The sequence below is a fragment of the Athene cunicularia genome (genome assembly GCF_003259725.1).
Source record: "Athene cunicularia isolate RWA chromosome 2 unlocalized genomic scaffold, athCun1 chr2_part1, whole genome shotgun sequence".
Taxonomy (NCBI): Eukaryota; Metazoa; Chordata; class Aves; order Strigiformes; family Strigidae; genus Athene; species Athene cunicularia.
In genome coordinates, this window is record NW_020799095.1 from 7,434 (window position 1) to 31,760 (window position 24,327).

Consider the following 24,327-nt stretch of genomic DNA (forward strand, 5'->3'; position numbering starts at 1 on the left):
TCTCAGTAGAATCCTCTGAGAAACGTTGCGGTCCCCTATGTGCATCCTTAGATGCATGCTGTTTGGCTTGGGTGGCTTTCATCAATGCATTTGACTTATCCCAAGTCACCAAGTGCTCCGGATTTCCCAATTTTGCCTGCTCTGTTAAATCAGCTTTCATTAGAGGCCAGAGCTCTGACTTCATGCAATCCATCGGCTTGGCCAAAACGCCGAGCTCTAATACAATTTGTAGCATAGCTCTTAAAGCGCTCGACTTCATGGAAGTCCTATATTGCATTCCCCATGTTTTAAGTACCTTGATTGTGGCCTCCATGGCACGCCGTGGAGTCTCCCGTCCTGCGTGGAGCTCCATCACCTCCTGCCGTGCACCACTGACCGCCACCGGTCCGCACACCGAAATCACCACTGCCCTCACGTCGGGGTCACCATTTCTTGTGGTAAGGCATTAGCTGTCTTTTTCTACCTGCCAATCCACAGACATGTGGCGCTCAGATCACAGCTAACCCTTGCAGGAGGTTAAAACCTTCGCGGGAACAAAAGCACAGACACCAACATGTGGGCTGCTACTTGTTCAACTTATTAGCTGCTCAATTGCTTTATATATGTTCCTTAAAGGCATCCACCTTAAGCATGGCTGTGTTTTGGTAACATTCTTCTTTGGAGTGTTTGGTCGGTTCCTTATTCATCACGAGGTCTTCCGAGCGCCTCTCCCTACAGACCAATGAGCTACAGAGCATCTTGAACAAACAGTGCAGTAGCATTCTGGTACCCACTGAGGCATTTGCAAGCCAAACCCCCTGAATTTATGTGGCTCTGCATGAGAACTTTGGGCATATTACTGCAGGAATTGCTGCAGAGATTTCAGACAACTGCCTAGTAATTCTGGATGCCCCTGCGTTGTGCTTATAAGCATGGCCTTGTTTGGGAGGTTGATTTAAATATGTCTGCTTAGTGCTGTCTTGTCACTGCGTCCTCTGTTTCTGGTTGGATGGCAGACTCTCCTCGTGTTGTAATGATGCCCTAAAATGAGAGGATAGGTGCTGCTAGCATTGAAGATCAAATGAATACCTACATGTGGGCATAAGGAAAGAATGGCACTGCTGTTCCAGCACTGACAATGAACCAGGCCAATTGGCTTTCTGATCCTTCAGCTGGAAACATTGCAGAAACAACGGGGAGAGTGGTGAATGTTTGGGAATGAGGAATGTGTGCTGTAACAGTGGAGGGGCCTTCAAAAACGCATAACTCACCTCGTAGTATGTTCTTCGAGGTAAATGGATGAAGAAATTACTGTGTGGTAATCTAAAGGGTTTCCTTGGACTTCCCCACCCTCAGGAGCAGCTGTGTTCACAGGGCTGGTGGTGGTCTAGTGGTGGCGGGAAGCGTGAGCCTTTCTACTTGCACATAAATCCCACAGCTGCCTTTGAATTGCCCCTGCTCATGGGACACTTTGAAGTATGAATTGTTTCTTAACTGTATCAGTGGCTGCATGTCTGATTCATGACATGATGAGTAGCATGCCGATACCAATCAGTGAGCATGTGGAATCTCAGCAAGTTTTCAACTGTAATAAATATTTCCTAAAATATTGCAGCATTTTCAAGATTATCTTAAAGCAAATTCTGGCAATTAACACCTTTTTCTTTTGTTTCTTTAGTTTTTTTGGTTTGGGTTTTTTTTTGGTTTTTTGTTTTTTTTAATTTTCTGTCACAGGGCTCCTAAATCACACAAAATCTTAGAAACTGCTTTCAGGTGACATTTCTACTACTATTTTTATTCAGTATAGCCTATGTAACACATAGAGTATTTTGGTACTTTCATGGCTAAGTATGGTAGATATCTGAACACAGTGCTTGGGCTTCCACAAAGGAAGCTATTCCAAGGACTATGCTGCTGACTGTTTTGTTGTTTCTTTGTCAGATGACTGTTTTCACTTAAGTAAACTTGCACTTCAGACTGTCTAGACTCTCACTGTTTTTTCTAATAAGCTAAAGTACTGGTACCTGGTATTTGGTACCTATTTGTATTACTAGGGATATACAGATTGGCTAAAGTTGCCTTCCTATTTTGATGGTTAATTATTTAAGAACACAAAACGGCAGTACAGGTCCAGCTGATACCAGGTTTTGACTCCTGTAACAATCCTGTCATGACTGGTGTGATTCCTATTTTATATCTGACTAAACTCTATTGATTGTCACATTCTGCCATTTCACCCCAAATCAATACTACTTAGAACTCTTTTATTTTTCCTCATCCATAACCCTGCAGAGAATGTTTATTACATTCTGACTATCTCAAAAGTGAATCTAGCAGAAAATTTGCAAATGAACAAACCCTTTAGCTGTCAATATATCTCATTCCTCCCTGATGTATTTAACTCTGCTGATATCAAATCTCACATTGTGTCCTTCATCTAATGATCTTTGTTCATCTTGCTTTTTGCTATAATTCCATAGTATAGGAAAAAAAAAAAAAAAAAAAAGGAAGTAGGAGCAGGGTGGGAAGGCTCGTAAGAGGAGAAATGTGGATGGAGCTGATGACAAGTTATTCTGGAGCTTTAAGGCACTGTACAGAGTTCACTGTCAAACCTGTAATATGGAGATAATAGCTGTAAGAAGATATTTTTACCCATATTTCAGATTCCTGGAGTTATAATAAAACTCTGTGTGTGTGTGTGTGTGTGTGTGTGTGTAGGAATTCTAAAAGGAGAGGGAGACAAACTGTTTATTCAGCTTTGAGATTTGTTCAGTGGCTGTAGAATTTTTCCTTGTAGCCAGAGGTCTCCTGGGTGTGTGTCTGCTTTACTGTCCCAGGGCAGCGGGGTGAACTCTGTCCTTCTGCAGTGTCTCTGCAGGGCCCCATGGGGAGGCTCAGGGCTGCCACACACAGCTCTGTGGGCTTGGCCGGGGCCGTGGGCTGTCGCCTCATCTGGCCTCAGGCAGGGTCAGATCTGCTCGTGTTCTTCTTACAAGGTGTTTGTTCAATCTTCTTCTTAAAAAGTCCCCACCTCTCCTGTAAGCACCCTCTGCCAGTGCTTTATCAGCCTTTACACTGGACAGTTTTCCCTGAACTCTAACCTGGAGCATCCCTGCTGCTGTTGAAATCTGCTGTTTCCCACCTTGCTCACGGCCGACATTCAGCAGAGCTGCTGCTCCTCAGTCTCCTGGCTTTGTGCTGTGTTCCGCCGCTTTAGTCCTCTGCTGCAGAAATGCAGACCCCAGTTCCTCCCAAGACTGGATGGCTCCGTTGGCTCCAAACTTCTCCTAAGTGTCCATCACACTTTCTCGATTGCTGGTGGATCAGCCCGTGAGATGGTCCCTGCGGAACCGAGTGCCCAGCAGCCTCCTCAGTGCTGGGAAGAGCTGAGGGGCAGTTGCTCATGCCTCGGAGGCTGTGCTCCGGCTCGGACGCCCCGGGGACCTTTGCTGTCATTTTATGAGACATGGTGTGCATCCAGCTTCTGAATGCCTGCAGCTCCCAGGCTGTTCCTGCAGGGCTGCTCCTGCGCCAGCTGTTCCCATCCCGTGTGTCCTGGTTCAGCCAGGATAAAGTAAAGCTTTCCCCAGCAGAGAGAGAGGGGGAAGGGATCTCCAGCCGGGTTATTCATACCATGCTGACATCAGGTCCAGGGGCCGAGCCTTTTCACTTTCGCTTCTGGTGTTGGTTTTTGCCATACACACGGCGAGTTTGCTCCTTGATCATTTAGCGGTATTTCTCTGTATATCTTTTGTCTTGTTCACTGTTATTGCTGTTTATTGTTGTTACCATTGATAATGTTGTTATTCAGATTGTTCTATCACTCCGTTGTATTAAATTTCTTGTTATTTTAGCCGGGGTCTGTGTTTAACTTCCAGTCCGACTGGCGCGGGTGGGGGAGGGGCAACAGCCACGTGCTCTCTCATCCCGGCAAGAATTAAACCTTGCACATTAAAAATTGCTGCCCAACGTGGGGCAGACGCTGACCAGAGTGTGCTAGAGCAATCTGTTGGGTGTAATCTTTCTGTTTGAATTTGTGTTTGATAAGAAAATGTTTGCAATGCTGGCCCATTTGCTTGCATGGTGGGGCTGGATTAACCCTTATATCCAGTGTATAATCCCAGTGGTGGTGTTTGTTTTCAGTGGAAAATGTGCAAAGGGCCTTATGTTGTTATACTGGCTATTGAATGCTTATGATGCCTTTGTATCGCGGGGGGGGGGGCGGTACCTGTTTGCCATTTGGTTTTTTGTTAGGGTTATCACCCCCTCTGTGGGTGAGCCAGGGGAAGAGATCCTCTCGGCTTTGGGAAGTTTTAACTATTCATGGAGCCCGCAGGCCAGTGTGGTTGTGGCACTATGCCTTCTGAATGTCTGCCTGGTTTCGGTTTTGGCCATATGGTATTTCTCTGACAACAGCAGTGCATGGAAACCTGCCCCGAGGCCAGATAATAGTGAGTGGCAAGGGGTGTGGGAAGAGATGGGCAAAGTCCTGAGTCGGTGGGCACCTCCAATGCTTTGGAATTTCACTCCTGAGCAAATGCAAAGCCCTGATAAGCTGATGGATTGCTTAGAAAGGGTGTGTTACCAAGCGGGCAAAACCCAGGAGACACAAATCACTGCAATGTGTTGGGGACTTGCCCATGCCCACCGTGTCCTCTTTAATACCACCCGCTGCCCTCAACGGGAAGAAAAGGCCACACAAACAATATCTGAACCGGGGGCACAGGCAGATCCAGTCTCAGTCGCCTCCATCAGCACACAGACTGAGCCAGAGAGCCAGGCAGTGCCAGTGTCACTCGCCCCAATACAGAAAACAAAATATACCAGAAAATCTGTTCGCAGAGTGAGGGATGAGGATGAGCCAGGCCCATCAGGGGAACAGGAGGAAGGACCAGAGGTGATTGTCCGATCTCTGTCCCCGACTGAGCTGCGAGATATGCGGAGAGATTTCAGCCGCCTGGGAGGTGAGCAGATTTGCACCTGGCTGCTCCGATGCTGGGACAATGGAGCCAGTGCTTTTGAGATGGAGGGGAGAGAGGCCAAGCAGCTGGGATCTTTGGCCATTGATAGGGAAATAGGGAAACAGGCTCAAACTCTCAGCCTTTGGAAGCGACTCCTGTTCAGTGTAAGGGAGAGGCACCCCTACAAGGACGATATCCTATGTCAGCTGGGCAAATGGACCAGCATTGAGAAAGGCATCCAGAACCTCAGGGAACTGGCTGTGTTTGAGATGATCTATGGTGATCTGAATGATGAGCAGTCACCCATGGACCCAGATCAGGCCCCTTACACACACCTGATGTGGCGAAAGTTCCTGAAGAGCGCACCAGAAGCACACTCGAAAGCACTGGCAATAGTGTCCTGGTGGACAGACACCCACACTCTAAGAGTGGATGGAGTGGTTGGCAAGCTCCTGCAATATGAGGGAAATCTCCCCTCATCTTAGCATTCCTGGGTCTCAGCTGTGGAGGAACTGTCTCAGAGGCTCCAGAAGATGGAAGAGGACATGTCCTACATTCCACTTGCACGAGCTAATGTCTCAGCCATTAGAAGTAAACGTTTCCCCACCCAAGAAAAAGTCAGCAGAAGGTACACAACACGAGGCACCCTGTGGTTTTTTCTCCGTGACCATGGAGAAAACATGAGGAGGTGGGATGGACAGCCCACTGCTGCCCTAGCTGCACCAGTAGAGCAGCTGAAAAGGAAGGCCATCGCAAAAGGGGAGTCCTCCAAGAGGAGCGCAGCTCCAGTGTCCAGTCAGAAATCCCCGCGGCAGAATAGAATGGTGAACGTTATGTCTGACCCTCTTGAGTGGACCAGTAAATCATTCTTTCAAGAAGTGAGTGATGATGAGCAGGATTAGAGGGGCCCTGCCTCCAGTCAGGTGGAGGAAAGGGACAATCGGATTTACTGGACAGTGTGGATCCGATGGCCTGGCACGTCAGACCCACAAGACTATAAGGCTTTGGTGGACACTGGTGCACAATGCACCCTGATGCCATCGAACTACAGTGGGGTTGAATCCATCTGCATCTCTGGAGTGACAGGGGGTTCCCAACAGCTGACCCTACTGGAAGCTGAAGTGAGCCTGACTGGAAAGGACTGGCACAAGCACCCCATTGTGACTGGCCCAGATGCCCCGTGCATCCTGGGCATAGACTATCTCAGGAGAGGGCACTTCAAAGACCCGAAAGGGTACCTGTGGGCTTTTGGTGTAGCTGCCCTGGAGGAGGTTGAACAGTTGTCCACCTTACCCGGCCTCTCAGAGGATCCCTCAGTGGTGGGACGGCTTAAGGCTGAGGAGCAGCGAGTGCCAATTGCTACCAGGACGGTGCACCGGTGGCAGTACCGCACCAACCGAGATTCCCTGGTCCCCATCCATCAGCTGATCCGTCAACTAGAAAGCCAGAAGGTGATCAGCAAAACTCACTCCCCCTTCAACAGCCCTATATGGCCAGTGAGGAAGCCTAATGGTGAATGGAGGCTAACTGTGGACTACCGTGGCCTGAATGAAGTTACGCCAGCAATGAGTGCTGCAGTGCCGGACATGCTAGAGCTCCAGTATGAGCTGGAGTCGAAGGCAGCCAAGTGGTACGCCACGATTGACATTGCTAACGCGTTTTTCTCCATTCCGATAGCACCTGAGTGCAGGCCACAGTTTGCGTTCACTTGGAGAGGCATCCAGTACACCTGGAATCGATTGCCCCGGGGGTGGAACCACAGCTCCACCATTTGCCGTGGACTGGTCCATACTGCACTGGAGAGAGGTGGGGCTCCAGAACACTTGCAGTATATTGATGACATCATTCTGTTGGGGAACACAGCCGAGGGAGTTTTTGAGAAAGGGAAGAAAATAATTGAAATCCTCCTGAAGGCTGGCTTTGCCATTAAGCAAAAGAAAGTTAATGGGCCTGCAAGGGAAATTCAATTCCTAGGAATAAAATGGCAAGATGGGCGTCGCCACATCCCAGTGGAGGTGATAAACAAGATAACAGCCATGGCCCCACCAACCTCTAAAAAGGACACTCAGTCTTTCCTGAGCGCTGTGGGGTTCTGGAGGAAGCACATCCCAAACTGCAGCCTGATTGTGAGCCCTCTCTACCACGTAACCCGTAAGAACGATTTTGAATGGGGCCCAGAGCAACAACAATCCTTTGAACAGATTAAATGAAAGATTGCCCAAGAAGTAGCCCTCGGGCCAGTCTGGGAAGGGCAGGAGGTTAAGAACATGCTCTACACTGCAGCCGGGGAGAACGGCCCTACCTGGAGCCTCTGGCAGAGAGCACCTGGGGAGACCTGAGGCCGATCTCTAGGCTTTTGGAGCCGGGGATACAAAGGCTCTGAAGTGAATTACACACCAACTGAGAAGGAGATGCTGGCAGCGTACGAAGGAGTTCAGGCTGCCTCAGAGGTGGTCGGCACTGAAACACAGCTCCTCCTGGCACCCCGACTGCCGGTGCTGCGGTGGATTTTCAAAGGAAAACCCTCCTCCACGCATCATGCAACCGATGCCATGTGGAGTAAATGGGTTGCGTTGATAACACAACAGGCTCGAATAGGGAAACCCAGCCACCCAGGGATACTAGAGGTGATCACGAACTGGCCAGAGAGCAAAGATTCCGGGATCACCAGAACAGGAGGTGACACGTGCTAAGGAGGCCCCACCATATAATGAGCTGCCGGATGAGGAGAAGCGATATGCCCTGTTCACTGATGGGTCTTGTCGCATTGTGGGAAAACATCGACAGTGGAAGGCTGCTGTATGGAGTCCCACACGACAAGTCACTGAAGCTGCTGAGGGACAGGAGGAATCGAACCAGTTTGCAGAGGTGAACACCGTCCAGCTTGCTTTGGATATTGCTGAGCGGGAAAAGTGGCCGAGGCTCTACCTCTACACCGACTCGTGGGCAGTGGCGAATACCCTGTGGAAATGGCTGCAGCAATGGAAGCAGAACAACTGGCAACGTAAGGGTAAAACTGTCTGGGCTGCTGAAGTATGGCAGAACATTGCAGCCCGTGTGGAGAACCTCGTTGTGAAGGTATGCCATGTGGATGCCCATGTACCCAAGAGTCAGGCCACTGATGAACATCGACACAACCACCAGGCAGACCAAGCTGCCCAGATTAGAGTGGCTCAGGTGGACTTGGACTGGCAGCGCAAAGGTGAACTGTTCATAGCCCAGTGGGCCCACGAGACCTCGGGCCACCAAGGTAGGGATGCAACATACAGGTGGGCTCGAGATCGAGGGGTGGACCTCTCCATTGACACCATTGCAGAGATCATCCACAGATGTGAGCCGTGTGCTACAATCAAACATGCCAAGCGGGTGAAGCCCCAGCGAAATGGAGAGCGATGGCTGAAATATAGATATGGAGTGGCCTGGCAGATCGACTACATCACACTGCCACAGACCCGCCACAGGAAGCGCCACGTGCTCACGATGGTGGAAGTAACCACTGGGCGGCTGGAAGCTTACCCAGTGCCCCACGCCACCGCCCAGAACACCATCCTGGGCCTTGAAACCCAAGTCCTGTGGCAACATGGCACCCCAGAGAGAATTGAGTCAGACAACAGGACCCACTTCTGAAACAACCTCATAAATGCCTGGGCAGAAGAACACGGCATCGAGTGGGTCTACCATATCCCCTACCACGCACCAGCCTGTGGGAAGATGGAGTACTACAATGGACTGTTAAAAACCACATTGAAAGCACTGGGAGGTGGGACCTTCAAAGACTGGGACATGCATCTAGCAAAGGCCACCTGACCAGTCAACACAAGAGGATCTGCAAGTCGAGCTGGCCCGGCTCAGTTGAAACCTCCACGTGCTGTAGATGAGGATAAAGTCCCTGTGGTGCACATGAGGAATATATTGGGATAAAAGGTCTGGTTTAGTCCTGCGCCAGGCAAAGGTAAAGGCAAACCCATCCACGGGATTACTTTTGCCCAAGGACCTGGGTGCACCTGGTGGGTGATGCAGGACAATGGGGAGGTCCGATGTGTACCACAGGGGGACTTGATTCTGGGTGAGAACGTGCCGTAAATTATGCTGTGCCTGTGTAGATTATTACTTTGTTATTGTGAACTGCTAAATGGCAGCTGGAAGTGACGTAGATGGTATAGAATAAAGGAGTGGATTATGTCCTGGTTCAGCCAGGATAGAGTAAAGCTTTCCCCAGCAGAGAGAGAGGGGGAAGGGATCTCCAGCCGGGTTATTCATACCATGCTGACATCAGGTCCAGGGGCCGAGCCTTTTCACTTTCACTTCTGGTGTGGGTTTTTGCCATACACACGGCGAGTTTGCTCCTTGATCATTTAGCGGTATTTCTCTGTATATCTTTTGTCTTGTTCATGTTATTGCTGTTTATTGTTGTTACCATTGATACTGTTGTTATTCAGATTGTTCTATCACTCTGTTGTATTAAATTTCTTGTTATTTTAGCCGGGGTCTGTGTTTAACTTCCAGTCCGACTGGCGCGGGTGGGGGAGGGGCAACAGCCACGTGCTCTCTCATCCCGGCAAGAATTAAACCTTGCACACCGTGTTACTGCTTTTTTTTGGTGTTGTAGGCAATGTGCTGTGTCCCTGGTCGCATTTCCTGCAGGCAACATCCCTTCACATCGGTGTGTGCTTTTAAGATGGGAAGTGTTGTGCATCGTGCGTGTGATAAAGATATCTGGCATCTGGTGAAGCCTTCAAACATTATTTTGAACGTTAGTGATACCATGCAGAATAGTGGTGTTTTTTTTTTTCTAGACCAAAGCTGAATTTTTACTGCTCTGTGATTTTATTGCATTTGGTTGGTGTCTTGGCTATGCCTTGGTTACAGTTCCTAACCACAGCCTTTGGATTTAGTGGCTACTAAACCCCCATCCTTCTGGTTTCTAAGGGCGGGGGACTTGTTTCCTTGGGGTAATAAACGTTTGTGTGTGTGCTGATGGTGCAGGCCCACCATAAGGCTGACTTTTTGTCAACCTCCAGTTGTTTTTGGCAAGAGAAGCCAGTCAAAGATTCCCCATAATTCCAAAGATTCTCCCTAACTGCCTTGCATACACTTTGGGGATCACAAAGAAGGTTTTCTGAAAAATCAGAATGTTTTCTGATACCCTCTCACTCAGTCTGTAGTTGATGTATTTTACTCCCTCCCTCTCAGTGTGTCTGCTTTGCTTGTCAAGCAAAATAGACACTTCAGCCTCGAGTTCTCTGTATATTTGATGAAATCATCAGTGATTTGGCAGGATTGTTTTTAACCTCCAGTTTATCGGAGAAGCTCAGTAATAGGGAAGGAACAGATTTTTCACACTGTGATCTGATCTTATTCTCAGTCCCAGCTCTGCCTCATAAAACCTCTGTTCCCTCTCTGCAGACTTAGGTCAGCAGTTCAGTACCATTTTGTCATTGTTTGGATTGCAAGTGGCAGGGCTAGTGACACCGTCGGACGGCAACGCCTCATTTTTCTTGGTGGCACATCCTTCTGCCTGCAGCTTGGTGAGGGGTGGCCGTGTTTGAGAGATTAATCTGAAATAGGTTTCTTAGCATCCTGCAAGTTTATCCCTGATTTACCAGGAGATTTGGAGACTGGGGTTAACATCGCTTCTCTGTTTTGCTCCCTCACTCCGAGTCTTTGATCTCTGTGTTAGGGATGACTGCAGCTCTAGAAGGATGAATTAATTACGCTTTGCTTGATTTTCTCATCTGTAAGGGAGAGAAGTGATGTATTTCACAGACATGTTATGAGGTAGCTTGAGAACCTCTCAAAGAAAATGTTACAGGAGAAATAGGGATTTTAACCAAGTATAAACTAAAGTTTGCCAAAGCAGAAGGTTCTTTAACATTCACTATTTTTGTTATGTGGATTAATAATTAAATATCCTTACCAGAAAGAGGAAGATGTTGTCACTTTTGACTTTTACAGCTCTTCTGGATTTTTTTCTACAGTGTTGATCATGTACTCCACTGTTTTCCCAAATATTGTCTACCTCTGATTGTGATTCAATTTTCGTACAACAAAATACACGTTGTTAGAAGTATAACACCTTGCAGTCATGCTGTGCATTTCAGTGAGGCTTTAGACATGAAAAGGGCAACAAGTGTGGCCAGAATTCATATTTGCTATATCTCACTGCAAATGTGAATGAAAAAGTGGGCTGCACTTCATGGTGATCATGACTTAGTCAGAAACTGATCTTGAGGGATAAAGCAGTGTGATGTGTACAGTTTGATTCAGTAAGAGTAATAATTTGCTCTGCTTACGTATTAAGGGGACTGAAGGTCCATGTATCTTACCAAATTCAGCAACTTAACTGTGAAAGCAACACCTCCTCCCTTGGTTTTACCAAGTCTCAGCTACTTTCTTCGAGGTGGCACAAGCACAACATGATGAAACCAGTCCCAGGCTGTTCATCGACTGTATTTCACACCGGAGTGCTTCATAGCAGCAGTTTTTAATGTCCACACTCACCCTCTCGCTGCCTCGGCCCGTTGTTTCTCTTGACACCGAGTTTGGCCACCAGGCTTTTCCTGAACAGCCGGGCTGCTGATGGGGTTTATCCAGATCTGGGTGTTTCTCCACGTGCTGAAAGCAGTGGAAGAGGTTCTTGGTGCCGTCTGTGCTCATGGAGCTTCTGCAGGGAAAATGTGTCGGACATGTTTCCACGCTCGTGATGGGTGACCCCAGAATTGTATCAGCTTTTAAATTGGGTAATGTCCGTCCTGGGTTGCTCTTCTGCTCCTTATGAAGGGATTATACAAAGCTTTTGCTCTGTCAGGAAGTTCCAGAATTTATCAGGAACATTTCTGTATTAAACAAGTGTTTTTGTCAATATGACCAACTGTAGAAAGTAGTATATAGGGCTTTTCTGCCAGCAACACTAATTACTTTTGATAAGCATGGGTCATTAAACTCATAATTTGACAAATCATCATGTTAGGTTAATAGTAACAATAGTGATTGAAATCTGACTCTTTTCATACAGTCCTTCTCATCCATAAAATTCAAAGCACTTTATAAAGGACAGTAAGGTTTTTCTGGGGAAATGACTATAGAAAGATTAAATGACTTAGAGACACATTTCATGTAAGAAACTGAGCTTGTCATAGACAGTGATTATGAGCCAGCACGGTGCACTTGCAGCCCAGAAAGCCAACCGTGTCCTGAGCTGCATCAAGAGAATTGTGGCCAGCAGGTCAAGGGAGGGGATTCTCTCCCCTGCTCAGCTCTGGCGAGACCCCCCTGCAGTGCTGTGTCCAGCTCTGGGCCCCCAGAAGGGGTCCCTCAGCTCAAGAGGGTCCAGAAGAGGCCACAAAGATGCTCGGGGGACTAGAGCACCCCCCTGTGAGGACAGGCTGAAAAAGGGGGGGGTTCAGATGGAGAAGAGAAGGCTCCGGGCAGACCTTAGAGTGGCCTCCCAGGGCTGAAAGGGGCTGCAGGAAAGGGGAGAGTGACTCTTGGTCAGGGGGTAGGGATAGGATAAGGGTAATGGTTTTAAACTGAGAGAGGGGAGATTTAGATTAGATCTGAGGAAGAAATTCTTCCCTGTGAGGGTTGTGGGACACTGGCACAGGTTGCCCAGAGCAGCTGTGGCTGCCCCCTCCCTGGAAGGGTTCAAGGCCAGGTTGGACGGGGCTTTGGGCAACCTGGGCTAGGGGAAGGTGTCCCTACCCGGGGCAGGGTGTGGGACTTGGTGATCTTTAAGGTCCCTTCCAACACAAACCATCCTGCAGTTCTCTGAAGGGGCAGTGATGGGTTTGCCAGGTCTTCTTGCAATTCTGCATCTGGATCTGTTGTGATCTCCTGGGCTGACTGGAGCTGGGTTTGGTCCCTGCTCTGGCTTTCTCCAAGGGCCGGCAGCGGGGCCTCTCGCTGGGTTGGAATGGCGGCGACACTGGAGATTCATGGGTTTGTAAATTGTCAAGTCCCGCTTCAGCGAGGGGGACAAGTGACTCAGATTCGCAAATCCCCAATTGGAGCGGACAACAAGTCTCCAAGTTCAAGCATTTATTAACTACCTACAATGCACTAATTGAACACATGATATACTGGCTAAGTACAGAGCAAGCTGTGGCAAGCAATATAATATGCTTTACATTTCTTAACAGAAAAAAAGGAAAAGAGGGAGATAGAGGGAATGGAGGAGTACAGATCACTGGTCTGAGTTCCTGCGCTGCTCCTGCCGGCGAGGATTCCAGGAGGCAGCTATCTTCTTCGCTGGCATCTGTCGTCTTTGCTTCACTGCTCTCTCCAGACGGCCGAGGGGGGGGCAGGAAGAGGGGCAGAGAGAGAGAGAGAGCCCTTTCTTCTCCCCTTTGATTTATACCCACTTTCCTTGGGTCCGTCCCCTAGGTCGACCCACAGACCTACGTATCCCATTTACAGGGAGGGGTAAGGTGTTTCATGGGATGATGTCACTCGCATGATCATGACAGCCCTCGTTAGCATATTGAGGGGTGTCAACTTTAATATGCATTTCGTGGATAATGAAGCAAAGTTCGTTCACCGGACACATGGCCCTTGAAATCTGCCCAGGTGCCCCAGGGCAGAGCCGTCCCATCTCCACAGGGCTCTCTCCCCCAGATACATCAGGCAGCCTTATCAGCTTCGGCCTCCACAGAAAGGACCCTGTGACTCATAATTTTGTCTTGGGAGTGTTTGAGGCAAATCTTCAATCAGCCTCAATTCTTGCTTTCCCAGGCTGTTTGTCTTAGTTTTTCACAGGCCTGGTAGCTCGACTCTCACAGTAAATACTCAAAAAAAAAGGCAATACAGGCGATCTCTTGAAACAACCAGTGAGGAGCATTCAAGCCCCTATCATCATGTTTTCCCTGTGTTACTCCATGGGCTTTTCAGGAGAAAGCGCAGGCTGTGTGCAGTGAGGATTGCTGCGATTGCTACCGGAGGCACCCCTGGAGAAATGGCTGTGACCTGTTAGTGGAAGGGGCAGCTAGTCATGGCACAAATTGGCTTCATACACAAGAACAGCCTACCAAACCTCCAAGCAATTATTCCTCTCATGGGGTGTGTTCTAATTGATTTGAAAGAAGGGAAAATAAACCCACACAACAGAAACCACCATACAGACTTGTCATGTTTAAGTGTAGGTCGAAGAGGTGAAATTTATCAAAGTAGAGAAGAAATAGGAGGACAGATGTTGTCTGGGCTTGCTGCCGCGTCACCCACGCGCGGGGTAGCTGCGCTGTGGCTGCTGCCAGGCTGCGTGGTGCTGCTGGCGTCTGGGCAGGTTGTGAGCCAACCATTTGTCAACAGCCTCGCAGACAGTGTCATCTTGTGTCCCGCCGTGCTTGGTCTTCTCGACGAGGAGACTGAGCTCGGGGATGGAGAGGTCGAGCAGCTCCGTGGACACCCGGGTCACCTCTGCGAAGTGTCGGAGGATGAATGCGTCGGCTGTGTCTCGCAGGTCAGGACAGAAGTAATACCCTGTGAGCCTCCAGATGCCGATGCAGTTTTCCAAGCAGAGCTGGGATTTGAGGAACTCACAGCACAGCCCAACGATGCCCATGACATTGAACTGGTCTGCTGCGATGAGCAAACTCTTCACGTTGTCGACCGTGACCGGCGCTGTCCCGGTGTAGGCATAGTTGATGATGAGGCTCATCATGCCAGGTGAAGTGCCGGAGATTTTATATACTGGCTTCTCGGCGCTGTTCGACCCGCTGCTGAACAAAGCCCTGCAAAACCAAAGCAGCAGGGGGGGTGAAAACCAGCTTTGCTGGGTTAAGCCCAGAGCCCTTGATCCCCTGGGCTGCCTTTCCTGGGCACCAGCGTGGGCACCTGCAGTAGCCATGCCAGGTGGCCGGGCAGTGGGTTAGTGCCTGTTTGAGGAGCTGTGGGCTGTAAAAAGGAGCCACAGCCTCGAGCTGTAGCCAGAGAGCGACAGGGCGAGGGTCCCCTTGCTTCAGCAAGAGCAGCAGCGGGTAAGGGCCTGTGGGGAAGGAAAACCTCCTGGCACCGAGGGCAGGTGAGCCCGGCCAGCCACGCTGCCAGCCCTGCACCGCCTCGGGGCTCATCAGGCACCGCCTCGGAGCTGCTGGTAGGTGCTGGGCTGGGGGTGAGTTCTGGTGTTCAGGGAGGGACCAGGATCACGGGAACTGCTGGGTGACAGTTTAGTGCTGGTGGAAGCGCTGAAGACACCCCCAGGCACTGTGAGCCAGGCCAGGAAATGCCGTTTGTCCCCATCCCCTCCTGCGTCCAGCACCGACCTGAAATAGTCACTGCAGCTACATAGGATGGTCTCATGAGCCTCGAACTCAACACCGTCCACGCTGATGACCACGTCACAGCCCTTCCCCTCCAGGCAGCGATCGCTGAAGCTGGGGGAAACCATCTCCCTCGCCTGCCTTCCGGGCATGAGAACAAAGAGCCAGTGGGCGCTGAGCTGTCACCCCTGCTGCAGCCCAAGGCAGTGCCAGGTGCTTCTCCCTGTGGTGCTGCGGAGCGTTGTTGTGGCCCCCCAGCATCACCCTGGAAACCCTGCCCGGTGGTTCTGGAACCATCCCAGTATGATGTCACCCCCTCACAACGCCACGGACGTGGGGGAGCAGGGCCGGCTGTGAGCCCCTCCGCGGGTGATGGGGTGCTGGTCCTGCCGGCCCCTGGCTCCATGGCTGCCCTCAGCCTTTGCTTGAACACAGCCCCGGTGACCTGGGACCCCCATTCCCCCCATTTCTGCCCCATTTCTCCCTTAACCCCTCATGGGTTAAAGCCTCCTGGGTGGAGACTTCCCGAGGCGGGGTCTGCTGTGCTGGGGGCGTGGCCTGTCTCCACCTGCAGCTGTGGGATCTCTCACCAGTGGGTGGAGCGTCTGAGGGGGTGTGGCCTGTTGGTGGGTGGGGCCAGCCCCAGAGCCCCACCCATTATTATTGAGCTGTGGCCGAGGGGGCCTCTGAGGGGGCGTGGCTTTCCCCTGTAGGGGTGTGGCCTCTCCAGGGGGTGTGTCCCACCTCGGGGCAGGGCTTTCCCCACTCTCCCTTGCCATAGTGACGAGAAAGGGAGTTCCCCTGAGGGTGTGGCGCCTGCCAGGGGGCGTGGCCCCAGAGGGGGCATGGCCTATTCAGGAGTGGCATGGGCAGGTCCAGGGGCGCAGCTGTCCAATGAGGCACTGCTGTTCCATGAGATGTGTGGGGCCCTTGCCAAGCTGAGCAATGGGCACAAGACAGCCAAGCTTGGGGGGGTCATGTGGGCTCATATGGGGGTCTTTGGCAGCATCCCAGGGGTCCTAGGCGGGTCATAGATGGTGTCAAAGGGTGCTGGGAGGGTCTTTAGAGGGGTCCTGGGGGCCCTTGAAAGGATTCTGGGGGTGTTATGGGGGTCCTGGGGGGCCTTAGAAGGGTTCTGGGGGTGTTGTGTGCTCCCGAGGGGAACTTAGAGTGGTTCTGGGAGGTCAGATGGGGGTGCTGAGTGCTCCTGGTGTTTCATAGATGTCCTGAGGGGCATCACAGGGCTTCTGGGGGTGTCTTGGTGAATTATAGGGGTCTTAGAAGGTACCCCAGGGTTAGGGGCAGGGCTTGGGGAGAAAACTGAGGACCTGAAAGGACCCTGGGGACATACTGGGTGTCCTGGGAACAACTGGGTGCCCCACAGGATATTGGAGATGCTGTAGAGCACACAAGGGGTGAGGATCTTGGGAGCCAGCAGGGGCTCCTGGGGGGTTTTAGGGGTGTCCCCTGACAGCCCCCCATGACCTGCCCCAGGTCTGTATTGACAAGCTGGTGGACAAATGGTCAGGCTCCATTGAGATGGGGGTGACAGCACACAACCCCAACAGCCTCAAATACCCCACCACTGTGACCAACCTCCTCTCCAGTGACCCCCACACACACCAGGATACCCCCCCAGACACCTGGGTCCCCTCAGAGTGGGGCTGGGGACTCCCCAGGTGCCTGGTTCCTCCCAAGACACCCCCCCTCTGACATTCTGTGTGTGTGTCCCCGGCGCCATCATCACGAGTGGCTGCAGGATCCTGGCCAATGGGCAGTGAACTCCAGTCCATCCTCGATGAGCTGCAGGCTTTAGTCCCCTGCCATTTACAATCCACACCACCCTCAGCTGGTGTGTGGCCCAGGAGAGGGGTTGGAATCACACCAAGCACCAGGCGGCACAGCAAGCAGGGGGGGAATTACCACAGCTGCTTCTCCCCTCTCGTACAGACTGATGAGGACAAAGCCTGCACATCTTGTTCAATAGTTACTATAGTGTTCACAGTCACGTTCTTGGAGAGACTTGGAAAAAAACACACCTGAGTTAAAGGCCGAGCACACAAGCATTTCCATAGCAGTTTTAGATAGGAGTAGGTACCCTGACTGTATTATTATATTGGATAAGAAAAGGGGATCCTGTGTTCATGGAGGTGCTGGGAATGCCACAGTATGGCCTGGAAACATGAAGGGACGATGGTCATTGGAACTAGGAGTCAGCAGGGATCCAGCCGGAGAAAGCCTACTCGCCCCACCTAATAACCTTCCCTGGTGAAATGACTGGCTGGGGAGATGAGAGGAGTGTGGTGGCCACTGTCCACTCCGGCGTGAGGAAGGCTTTCCGCAGCGTTTGCCAGAACAGCCCTGTGGAGACGCTGAAGCAGCGTGGGCTGGCTGAGGAGAGGGGGAGGTGGGTAGGAAGCGGCTGAAGAGCCAAGCCCAGGGGGTGGTGAGCAGCGGCACCAAGTCCAGCTGGAGCCAGTGGGAAAGCCCAAGGCAAGAGGCATTGCAGCAGGTGAAGAGAGGGGGGGTCCTTCCCTCTGCTCCGTCCTGCGCTGGGCTCCCCAGGGCAGGAGATGGGGGGGGCCATGCTGGAGAGAACCCCCAGCCCAGGGCCCCTCCACTGTCCGCTGGGGTCGGGCTGTTGGTCAGTTGGAGCTGACAGCACCCAGTGCCGGCAGCAGCACAACTGGATTCCCAAAACTCAAGACGCATGTGAGCTTATTAAAATTTGATCTTTTTTGTGTAAGTCTTCCTTATTTGCAACTTCACTGTTGGAGAACGGCTTGCAGAGAGCAAGGCCATGGGTCTCTGCAGAAGCTGATTGCAGCCATCTGAGGTAAACAAAGGAAAAAACCCAGGGTACAGTTATGCTAACAAAGGACTGTTATGTTAACAAAGAGAGAAACTGAGGTACATTATGACCTTGGGGGTGATAGAAAACAGCACTGGGAGAAAAACAGGTTCAGAAGAGGGAAGATGTTGTGACATGCCTGAGATGCCACAAGGGGCTGGGATATTATAATGTAGCCTTTTACATGTATCCAATAGATTTGTGAGTAGTATGCATGATTATTGTAGAGTGCTTATATAAGGTGTGATTTCTTTCAATAAATTTGAAGCTCGCTCTATCATTCACATTGAATCGGCTGCTTGCTTCCTCCGCCCGCTGCAAGTGGTGCACCAAACAGGGTTACCCGAACTCTGCTTTTCCACCATACAGAACCCGGGAAGCGGCGGGACAGATTTTCGGAGCAGGAAGGCGATAAGGTCGCTGCAGGTGGAAGTAGATGTGTGCCATCTCCTGAAGCGCCAGGATTTGTAAGCTGACATCGGAGCAGCTGGTCTGGCTTCAGGAGATTTTGCAATCCGAGGAGGGCTACCCTGGAATTGGCCGCAATAGGGATTTACCCAGGAAAGGCCAGGCCGCAGTAGGGATTATACCCAGGAAAGGCCACAAGGAATACAAGGAATAAAAGGCTGAATAGGGATTACCCAGGAAAAGCCTTCACTGGTTGTCGGCTACTTAATCGGACTTTAAGGAAGGTCGTCAAGCTGCACCAGGAATTTAAGGAATTTTTGCCCGGGCAGGAACAAGGAATGAGAGGTAGCCCTTAAACTTTTTGCTTTTTAGAAAAGCGGGGAGTAAGTCCGATAAAAAACTTAGCCGCGCTGATTGGTCTGGGCAAGGCTAAGGGACACTTTAAAGAGACAAATTTATTGTTTGATGAAGCAGAATGGTGTGATAATCTTTTAGACCCTGATGCTGTAAATCCTGAAAAATAATCTGGACTGTCTGGTCTGTGTCCTCCCTTGATTGGGGATGATCCGTAGATAAAAGTGAGGCAAGAAAAAAAAAACGTAAAAGTTAGGCGAAAAAACCTCGGCGCAAGGGAATATGGACATGGCAAGAAAAATTCTTACTCCTGTAAGCTATGAGCCGAGTCATCAGCCACGTTGGGAAGAACGTCATTTTTCTGTTATTAAAGATTTAGAGAAAAGCATTAATAAGGACGGGCTGCAAAAACTCAGATTACAACAGCTGTACTGGAGGTGATGGCTCAGGGATATCGACTGGCCCCATAAAAATTGGCTAACAGTTTTAAGAAAAAAATGATATTCACACCGGCACAGTACTTTATCTGAAAAAAAGAGCGTGTACATCTCTGTGCGTGGCGTTCGGAGATGGCGGCGGCGGCCCGGGGCCTCCCCGAGCCCTCCCACCGTGAAGCGGCCGCCTGCGGCTGAGCCCGGCACTGCGCTCTCGGCACCCCCCACCAAAAGCGGCAGGGTTATGCAGCACAGCCTTTATATGTTTTTAATGGACTCTTTGTATTGGTAATATTTGTCATTTTATGCTGTGAGTAATAAGTGTCAGGATCTCCTCTGTGTGTTTGTGGTGTGTGTGTGAGACGCCGCTCACTGCAGCTGCGGAGTTCTCCGGCCAGGGGAGAGGCCAGCGAGGAACTACAGGGTCCTAGTGCCCGCCCGCTGGGTCATCGGTGCTGCGGTTGATTTGGGCTCAGTGTTCTGTTACAGGTAAAATACCTCCTCTAACGGGAGGCAGTAATTCTGTGCTGATTGTTGTCTTGAATTTAGGTGCATACTCTGTGGGGAGAGTGCACCTCTGAACTATCTGCCTAATGGAAATATTTGTAAAAAAAAAAAAAAAAAAAAAAAAAAAAAAAAAAAAAAAAATCATCTGCAACCTTACAGGGGTTGTTTTACCAGGGTTGTAGATGCTGATTATGAAGAGAAAAATAAAAATTATGGTCTGTACCCCTGTGTTCAGTAACAAAAAGGATCAAAAAAATATTCAGCTTGTTAATTTTACTGCGGCTCCCTTTAATATTGTGCCAAGAAGCCGCAATTACTCAGGATTTGGTTCAGCAGGTACTCCTTAAATATTTTTGGACTAAAACATGACACAAGGTTAACTTCTGGTAAAATGCACTCTCGTTAAAGCTAAAAAATCTGTGAGCTGACAGGCATTTTAGATACTGGTGCAGATGTGACCATAATATCTGTGAGCAGATTGGCTGTTAGCCCTGGTACCTCAAATGCTTTTCGGGGTTGGTGTCATGCTGTAGCAATTTAAAGCAAGGATCTCATTCATGTAAGAGGCCTAGAAAACTGGGTAACAAATATTCATCCATTTATATTAAAAAACCCCAATTGCATTTTGAGGTTGTAACTGATGAGGAACTCAAACTGGATCAAATTTGTCTTAATCGCCACTGTAGCACAACCCACCCTGAAACCCACCCTGAAACTAACCTTGTAAAAATCACCTGTGTGTGTTGTCCTGCAACAACTTAAAACTGTTATTAAGACTTTAAAAGATTTACAGACATTGTTAGGAACCGTAAATTAGATACAGCTGTCGTGGGCCTGACTCATGATGATCTGCATAGCTTATTTAATATTTCGTGAAAAGATCCTTCACTGACATCACCCAGAGTACTGACAGAGAAAGCAAAACAAGATCTTCACCTTATAGCTAACAAGCATCGGAAGTATACTGCATTCCCCCACAGGACAAACCATCGTAGAAAGAGCACGCCAGATCTTGAAAGTGCTTTTGCAAAATCAAAAGGGGGGAGAGATCTTGGCTCCAGGTCAGCCATTTGCTCTGCTGTAAAACACATGCATTTTTTCCACCAGAATGCCAGAGCAATACAAAACCAGTTTTCTTTATCAAGGTATCAGACTAAAGACATCACTGGAACTTGCCCTGAATACCAGAAAGACTCCATCTCTTCAACAGGGAAGTGGTGTCAACTCTTGGGGACTCACCTCCTCAGAATTATAGCAATATGTTGTCACTCACACGGCTGCAATTCAGATATTAAATATGTACATGTGTCTGTTAATACCTTTCCTGGAGCACTGTTTGCATCGTGTCAGAGAGTGGGGAGTCAAGCATCTGACCTGCATTCCTCATTCACCGGCTGGTCAGGCCACTGTGAAGCATACATCTAGCAAGCTAAAGCGTCTATTACAGCAACAAGAACAACAAAGGGGCAAGATGCAACATACCAATCTACACCTCACAAAAGGCTAAATAAGGCTTTAGATGTCATGAACATTTTAAACATTTCCCCTGTCTCACAAGTGCCACCAGTACTGTGTCATTTTTCATCACAGATACCAGATCAACAAGAAGTCCAAAGTAAAGCTCAAGTGTTAACAAAAACCTAGAAAGTAGTAACTGAGAAGGACCATATCTTTTAATAACCTGGGGAAGAGGTTATGCTTGTGTCTCCACAGGTCTCATCTCCAATGGTCACCGGCAAGGTGTGTGCAACCACACCTGAGGCGTGAGAGGCAGCCAGCACTCAGGATCCAGCTGTGGGTGCTGTGGGTGCCCCTGTGCCGACAGTTTGCGATCTCTTAGACTGATCATTTAAGCAGAATGTCTGAGTAATGTTTGCTACTGCAACAGAACAAACTACACTACAGTTACCAATTCTTTTAAGAGAAAATGCTAACAGTAATTGTAACTTCTTAATGACATATATAGGCTTACTAGTCACTTATGCAAGATGTGCTTTAGATGAAATATAGTTATTAATAAGGATAAGATGCTGTAAGAATGTGTGTATTCCACTTTCTTTGTTTAGTAATATTAAGAATTAAGACCTCAAGTATTTAACCTTATTTAGAAACTCCCTTAGTTTTCCCCCTGGAGTACTGGCCAGGCTCCAGGTGGAACCCAACAGGAGGATGAAATCAGATGTTTCCGCTCAAAGAAAGTTGCCAGTTATTTTGGCCTGTTGATTTAAAGGCTGGACCTGCCTGCAGCGACTTTGGATGCCTCACCTACAGATGGACGCATCACGTAGGGTTTCCAGTTTGTGAGGAAGGGCACTCAAAATTCTCGCTGTATCCAGGGTTCCCTAGCAATTGCGGATCTGAATGTTAGTACTTCTATTAATTAAGTGTGCTATTCCATATTTTCCTCACTGTTTATTTTGTAGTATTTAGTCATATCCTTTGAATATAGGTAATATGGGATGCTTTGTACTTAATAGGGTACTTTTAACAGTTTATTGTGATGGTTAGGAATAGTATTATTGATTGTATTAAGTATTAAAATAGCATATAGTTGTATAAGGAGAAATATTAGTAAATTTTTGCTTGTGCAGCCTGCACAAAAAGAAAAAGGGGGAACTGTTGGAGAACGGCTTGCAGAGAGCAAGGCCATGGGTCTCTGCAGAAGCTGATTGCAGCCATCTGAGGTAAACAAAGGAAAAAACCCAGGGTACAGTTATGCTAACAAAGGACTGTTATGTTAACAAAGAGAGAAACTGAGGTACATTATGGCCTTGTGTATGATAAAGGAATGGCCTTGTGAAAGAAAGCAGACCAGAGGAGGGAAGATGTTGTGACATACCTGAGATACCACAAGGGGCTGGGATATTATAATGTAGCTTTTTACATGTATCCAATAGATTTGTGAGTAGTATGCATGATTATTGTAGAGTGCTTATATAAGGTGTGATTTCTTTCAATAAAGTTGAAGCTTGCTCTATCATTCACATTGAATTGGCTGCTTGCTTCCTCCGCCCACCGCACTTCACCATTGTTTCCTAACCACCAAGGTATAGAAAACACAAAATTTATCTTATCTTCTTCGTGCACAAACATCTTTCTATATAGACATATCTACATCTCAGTCTTGATGCTAGGTTTTGCATAGAGTCATGCACTGAAACAGAGCTGTAAGTGAACCAGTGCTGACACAGACAGCTTGTCCTAGAAACATAAAGCGCTTAATTTGTTGATCTTCCTCACCTTCAAAAGCATCCTGGCATACGGCAAAGAGACTAAAATACGAACATGTATCTTCACCACTCCAGTGCAGCAACCAGAGGAGTAAGTGGCACGCTGTCTCTGCAGATGGTTTTATTTAGAGACCCCAGGGGCAGAGAGAGCACCCGACTGTGTAAAATGTTCCAGCAAAGCCATTAGAAGCAGCTGGCAAAGTAATTCTAAGTTGTAATGCCCACTATTGAAAGGACCTGTATTTTTAAGAGATTTATCTTAATTCCTCTTAAAATCTTTAACTCACAGCTACATCTCCAGTTCCAGTCTTTACCAGCATAAGCCGTATATTTCCAGGAATCACTACTGCTGCTTCTTTTCTATTTAATATGGGGTTGTTCCTGCAAGATGGGTTTTGTACACTATCTAGGAGAGAAAACCACACTGTTCACGTGCGCTGACAAACATAAGAAAAAGAAGCTGCAAAGAAGTGATGAAGTCTTGCTTTAGCATTTCAGGCTTTTCTTCAGCTAATACCCTAAAAATGACCCATTCTGAGGGCAAAGTCTCCCAGTGGGAAGCATACTCGATTCACAGTGTCATGCCCACAGCTGGGTTTGGGCTCTAGTTCCTGGCCTTTGACTTATTACTCATTTACTATGACTATCCATGACACTCTTGCCTTGGATTTATTATATATTTTCACAGAATCAGCTAGGTTGTAAAAGCCCTTGAAGATCATCCAGTTCAACCGTTAACCTAGCACTGACAGATCCCAACTACACCAGATCCCTCAGCGCTATGTCACTATTTTCCATCAAACAGTAACTGGGTAAAGGCGAATATAATCCCGGGAGCAAGGAACAGGACCCAGCACTCTCCTCCACACGGACTGCTCTGCTCTTTGGGTGGCAGGAGCTGCTCCCACATGCTCCCCCTCTGCCCATGTCTCCTACTCTCCACTACCATGAGGTCTGCAGTCAGTGGAGGAAGCTGAGGATGCTCCGCGGGTTGCAATGGTTCAGGAACTCGTAGGAGAGGGGTGGATTTGAACTCCTTGGGTCTAAGGAGGGCACTGAACTTGGATATTTCCCCCAAGTTCTAACTGCTCAGCTGCGACACAAAACAGGGGGGTAGCACTAGTAGAGGCCATATTTCAAAGGAATGAAACGTGCAGGTTGCCTGCACTGACAGAGAAGTGCCTGGCTCCAGTTCAGAGTGAAGCCGAGGGACACACGTGGGCACACCCAGGTTGACAAGTAGGTGCCCAGTCTGGGAGACAGGCACTCCTCTGCATCTCCTGGGGACGGGACGGGGAATGCTCTCTGCTGTGGATCTCGGATTGCAGTACCCAACCGCCCCCTCTTATT

At 49.1% G+C, this 24,327-nt stretch overlaps 1 long non-coding RNA gene across 1 annotated transcript; it reads left to right on the forward strand.

Moving 5' to 3' along the window:
• The first annotated feature begins 268 nt into the window (after positions 1-268).
• Positions 269-23,887, forward strand: LOC113477271. Its single transcript, XR_003397869.1, has 3 exons — positions 269-384; positions 7,993-7,997; positions 23,876-23,887. It is a non-coding gene; the product is annotated as an uncharacterized LOC113477271 (long non-coding RNA).
• The last annotated feature ends 440 nt before the right edge of the window (positions 23,888-24,327 follow it).